At 36.3% G+C, this 6,107-nt stretch overlaps 1 non-coding gene across 1 annotated transcript; it reads right to left on the bottom strand.

Annotated features, from left to right (window-relative positions):
* Positions 1-2,686: 2,686 nt before the first annotated feature.
* Positions 2,687-2,793, bottom strand: LOC141722821 (small nucleolar RNA R71). The gene has a single exon (XR_012575821.1). It is a non-coding gene; the product is annotated as a small nucleolar RNA R71 (small nucleolar RNA).
* Between the last annotated feature and the right edge of the window lie 3,314 nt (positions 2,794-6,107).

Genomic DNA, 6,107 nt, shown 5'->3' with positions numbered 1-6,107 from the left:
TGTTAAGAATGGTAGTATTGATAGAATCAATGTTGCTTATCTTACTAGAAAACACCTTGGTAACTACATCACACAGAAAAATCCACTCTTTCCTAAGACCTAGCCTCCTAATCTCACTTAGCTAAGTGGTAGGAAGTGCATAGCCAATAGAACTAAGTAAGTTAACTAAATCAACATTTGTGTATGGTTTAGTAGTAGTGTTTTCAAGAATTTTAAAGCATGCTTGAATGGTATCACTGTTAATGCAAAATTCCTTACCTTTAATGGAGAGAGTTATTGTTTTGTCAGTTGCCTGATACACAGCAGTAGTCCACATCTCCTCGATAACTTCACAGTAAATTGTTGGTGATTCCAGCATGGCATAGTTAAGCTTGCATCCCTTCATAAAATCCATCATTTTATGATAATCTTCACAGGCTGGAATCTATTTGTTCACAAGATCCATGAAATTGTTCTTCTCATAAATGAATCCTGACTGGGACATGATCTTGACTACTGGTGCCATTGTTAAAGCAAGGAAAATTGCAGTAAGAAAGAGGGTTTTGCTTTGAGGAAGAAGAGAGCACTTAATTGCAATAGTTATGTTGAGTGACATTTATGACACTTTATTACGCTCCGTAAAGCTCTGAATTGATGCGTTTGTACTCAAGTTGTTAAGTATTTTAACATATTTTCTAGTGTTTTTGCATTTTAGGCGTTATTTAGGTAATCAGGTGAATTAGCATTGCTTTGGTGATAATTTGGTGTCAAGGTGGCGTTGGAATAAAAGCTAGTGGAAGGCCAGCTCAAATCTGCAAGAAAAATGAAGAAGTTAATTTCTGGCAGAAGCCCAGCGCGCCCGCTCTGATCAAGCGCGCGGCCACGCCCAATGTTCAGAAAGCCAGCACGCCCGTGCTGATCAAGCGCGCGCCGGCGCCAGGTCGGGGTGCCGAATTCTGATTCTGTTCTAATTCGAATTGGAAGACTTATCTGCTGATTAGGGCTCCTATATAAGCAACTTCAGGTCATTTTTAATAAGATATCAAGCCAGAAATATATCAAGGAGAGCTGTAAGAAGACCGTGTTAGCATGATTCAATGAAGACGAAGAAGATCTTGTTTTACTTGTGAATCTTTGTTCTAAGTTGTAACTTGGATGCTAGTTTTCCTATTTGTGAACCTTAATCTTGTTTTGCACTTGGTTTTATTTATTCGTTCTAAAGACTACATTTGTTATACCATGCTTTCATCGGAACCCATGTTGATGATGAGTCCGATTATGGGCTAATCATTATCGTGGGGTTCTAGCGGATTTACTTATGGATTTCTTTAGTTAATTTGTTTCGATGCCTTAGTGTGTGGTGATTGTATGATAACCTAGTATTGGTTGTGCGTATTCGTCTTATGAGCGTCGCGAACTTATAAGATAGTGTGTTAATTCTTAATGAAGTGAAAGTGAATTTAAGCTTGTCATGCTAGCATAGGTTCATGTAATTGTTATGCATGATTCATGGGTAATTTTAACCATCTTACTTGCCCTTTGTAATCAAGATAGATAACTTGTGCTTTAACCGTTATGTTGTCAAATTCTATAAATATATAGGGTCTCAATATAATTGGTGTCTATTCAGCTTCTATCTTTTTTGTGGATGTCTGGTAGTATGGTATTCATGCAATGAAAGTTGGCGTTTATCAGTTTCATGTTATTTGATTAGTGTCATCACCATTGCATGCTAAAGTTAAGAATAATAAGGCTATTCAATGAAGTATTTAATGAAGTTAGAATCCCATGTTTATCATATATATTAATTCAGTCAATATTATTCTCTTAGTTATAAATGTTAGTTTAATTCTTAGTTATAAACAACCTCAATTTGTTATCCTCTTAGCATTGAATAATAACCATACATTGTTGCTTAAGCGCATTAATTAATTAGTTAACCAAAAGCCAGTCTTTGTGGGAACGAACTAGAAAAGATTCTATACTACTTGCGAACTCGTATACTTGCGTGTATTATTAGCGCGTGTTTAGCGACTAACAAGTTTTTGGCACCGCTGCCGGGGACTGTAGTGTTAATTTATAGTTTATGTGCTTTCCATCAGTGGTTGTTAAAGTTCATTGACTCGGACATTGTTACTTATCCGTTTCCTTGTATTATTTCAGGTACTCTAGAGAGGGTGTATGCATACGCGTTCGCGTACTCGTAAGAGAACTCTGGATAAAGTCGGGAAGAACTCGTGGTGGTTCGAAGGGAAGATTTCGAGGAAGAAAAAAGGTAGAAGAAGAAGAGAAAGTCGAGGAACTAGCTGTAGTAGAGATGGGTGAACAAGTAGAAAATCCTAAGGCTTTGATGGACTATTCTCAGCCTAAGATTAATGACATTTAGTCAAGCATCATCAGGCCAGCCATCAGGGCTAACACTTTTGAGATCAAGTCAAACACGATTCAGATGATACAGAACTCAGTTCAGTTTGGGGGTTCTCCTACTGAAGACCCCAACATGCACATCAGGGATTTCATCGAGATCTAAGACACTTTCAAGTTCAATGATGTGACTGAAGATTCTATCAAACTACGACTCTTCACATTCTTTCTGAGGGATAAAGCTAAGTGCTAGTTATGTTCTCTACTAGCAGGGTCTATCACCACTTCGGAAGATCTTGTTTAAAAGTTTCTCACTAAATTATTCCCTATGGCAAAAACTGCTGTAATCAGGAATTCTCTTACTCAGTTCACTCAGCAAACTGGAGAATCTCTGTGTGAGGCTTAGGATCGATATAAGGAGATGCTAAAGAAGTGCCCACATCATGGCATGCCTGATTGGATGATTATTAACTGTTTCCACAATGGATTGGGTGCTACTTCTAGACCCATGCTTAATACAACATCATGAGGAGCCTTGTGGGCTAAAAGCTGTGATGAAGCTTATAAACTTATTGAACTAATGGCTACTAATGAGTACCAGAATCCTTCCCAGAGACTAACTCAGGGAAAGGTAGCAGGAATTCTGGAGTTGGATGCAACAACTGCTATAGCTGCCCAACTTAAGGCTTCGACGATGAAGGTGGACACTTACGCTAATTATGGAGTTCATCAAATCACTAGTGTCTGTGAGCTTTGCGTTGGTGCCCATGAGACTGATCATTGTGCAATTTCTAGTGAATCGGCTCAGTTCGTGAGCAACTTTTAGCGTTCGCAGCAACATGTGCCAGCCACTTATCATCCCAACAACCGCAATCATCATAATTTCAGTTGGAGAAACGCTCATAATGCGGTTCAACAGCCTTATCAGCAGTATCCAGCTAAGCAGTACAACCCCCTAGTTTTCAGCAACCGCAATATGCACCAAGACAACAACTCAAGCTGCAATAAACCAATAAATAGTCTAAATTGCAGGAGTTAAAGCTTATGTGCAAGAGTCAAGATGTTTCTATCAAGACCTTGGAAAATCAAATTGGGCAAATTGCCAATGTCTTGCTAAATCGTCAGTCTGGTACACTACCTAGTGACACTTGTAATAACCCCAATTTTTGGAATTTTTGAAACACGGATGAATATTAACTTTTGTTGATGATGCTGATTAAGGAAAATTATCAGACCACGCTATATACGAGTACTGTTATGGAAATTCTAAGATCGTATTAGTATTCCATAAAGTAAATAAGTGTATGTAAAGATCGTCAGAATCCAAATTCAAACACTTTAACTTTTCCCGAAAATCCACCAGATACCGAAAGAATTGAGTATAAGGTAACATGATTAAAAGGATTTAATTCAAGGATTATAAGAGATGATCATAAAAGGAATATAAAATATTGAGAAAGGTTTAGGGGAACCCAAGTAATAAGATCCTGGGTATGATCCCTCAAATGATAAACAAGAACGAAAGTTAAGCGAACCGTATAACAGATCAGCGGTCATTAGCCAAGTAATTAGGGGTTAATCAAAGAGGTTAATGGACGATGATGTCATCACACCAACAAGAGGAAGACAAGTGTAACAAGATGACATAAGCAGATGACATGAGCATGACAAAGTGGGAAGGATTGGTTGGTTGATTGTGAGCCACACAATTTTTACCATGGTAACAATTTAATTAACAAACAAAAGGTAGCAACCAAGCCAAGGCAAAACAAATCACAAAACACAAATTAGAAGTTGACTTCTGCATTCCAAGAACAAAAGCTCTCGGCCAAAACCAGAGCAGCAACTTCAAACTACCATATCTCCTTCAATAATCACTCAAATAGTATGTTCTATAGCTCTTTGGAAAGGTATTGAGATGGCCTACAACTCTTGTTCACAAGTCTCATCCAAATAAGCATGGTAAGACCCTAGTTTTGACAGTTCTTTCAATTTGACTTTTAGAAACTTCAAAACCTAACTTTGTGTTCTTGATTTCTTTGGAAAGATCAAGCTTGTAGGAGGCTCCCTAAGACTTCCTAGCTACTCTAATCACTCCAAGGAAGGTATAACACCTGCAAACCCTAACTTTACTTTGAGTATTACGATGGGTTTGATGGTTATAGTAAATGAGAAGCATGATGCTTGTGTGTTTAGAGTTTGGATTGGATTTTTAGTGATTTAGATGTTGAAATTTTGTTATAGTTAATGAAACTTAAGTATAGCTAGTAGTTCATGTGTGGGGTTGTATAAATTGGAAAATCTTGAGGTTTGGGGACTGATGTAGTAAGGTTTGGATGAGGGTTGGTTGTATTGTTGGTTGTGAGTTGAATGGTGGTTGTTTGGAGTGGTTTAAAACTTGGTAATCGCGTAAACATAGTCGTCATAATGCCCGATTTTCCTTAACTGTTCTGTTCTTAACTTTAGGACCCGTGAACTCACCGAAAGATTCTAACCTTTGCCATGTTTAGATAGTTCATGTTATGAGCTTCATTTTGATATGTGGTTCGCTTGAATCCGATGTACGGTTTAGGAGAAACGACCGTTTTAAGTAACGGCATTTCGCGAACGAACCATTACCCCTCGCCTTACTTTGAAACCTTGGTTAAGGCCCTTAAATAACTAATTGGAGTATGAAACAATTATGTAAAATGGACTAGGCAGTTGGTAGGGTATTCGTGAAAGCGTCGCCTTAAAATTCATAACGGTTAATTTATTAAAAATGGTGGAGCCGAGGGTACTCGAACGACTTATGTGATTTGTTAAGTGTAGAAATGACCATAAGCAAACGTTAGGGTTCAATTGGTTAAAGTCTAGTTTCTTAAGCGACCGTGGTTTAATTCCGGCTTATGTTGTTGTTCATAGGTTACCGGACCCACTCTAAGCTTAAGTCTACCCCGGAGCACTCAGACAAGTTTTCTACCCGTTATACTGTTGTTGTGATGTATATATGTATATGTATTATCTTGTGATAAGTGCATGATTGTTATTAACAAATCTTGCGATATATTGGAGCATGCTGATATGGTATATATGCATGTATGTTTCGTAATCTTGATATCTAATTGTTGATTCAATTGCTTATAAGTTGCATAATACCTATGCTAGAGATAAGCAGTAGTTGCGTATACCCTTAATATAGCGGACCCAAAGGTGAACATATTTTCTAAACCGGGAGACGATGTTTCCGAGTATATTATATATATATATATATTTATTTATTTATTTATATATAAATAGTTTTCAAAACTATTATTCAAATAAGGTTTATTCGATAACTTTATTTCACTTAATGAATATTATTTTGAATATTCATTCGAGGACTTATGACTCCGCTTATTTTATTTAATGAATATTGTTTTGAATATTCATTCGAGGACTTATGACTCCGCTTATTTTTTTAAATAATATTCTTTATTTTATTAAAGAATAATGTTCTGATAATCAAACTTATTTTCGATTATTCAAATAAAGATCGTACTTTTGTATAAGTATATCTTTGGTTATTTATTATTCATTTCAAGTATGAGTTTTAAAACTTCTACTTCAATTATTTTTATAAAGATTATTCTTTATGGGAATATTATTTAAATAATAATATTCAGATATTTTCTAATATATTGAGACTGATTTATTTTATTAAATCAACATTACTCCAAACATTCTTAAAAATGTTTTCGAGTCTTCAAAATGATTTTGAAAGGTTAGGGCGGATCCCAAAACTC

Source organism: Apium graveolens, chromosome 4, assembly GCF_009905375.1.
Source record: "Apium graveolens cultivar Ventura chromosome 4, ASM990537v1, whole genome shotgun sequence".
NCBI classification, from domain to species: Eukaryota; Viridiplantae; Streptophyta; class Magnoliopsida; order Apiales; family Apiaceae; genus Apium; species Apium graveolens.
Note: the sequence above shows the minus strand (reverse complement) of the source record. Positions and strands in the feature narration are given on the sequence as shown.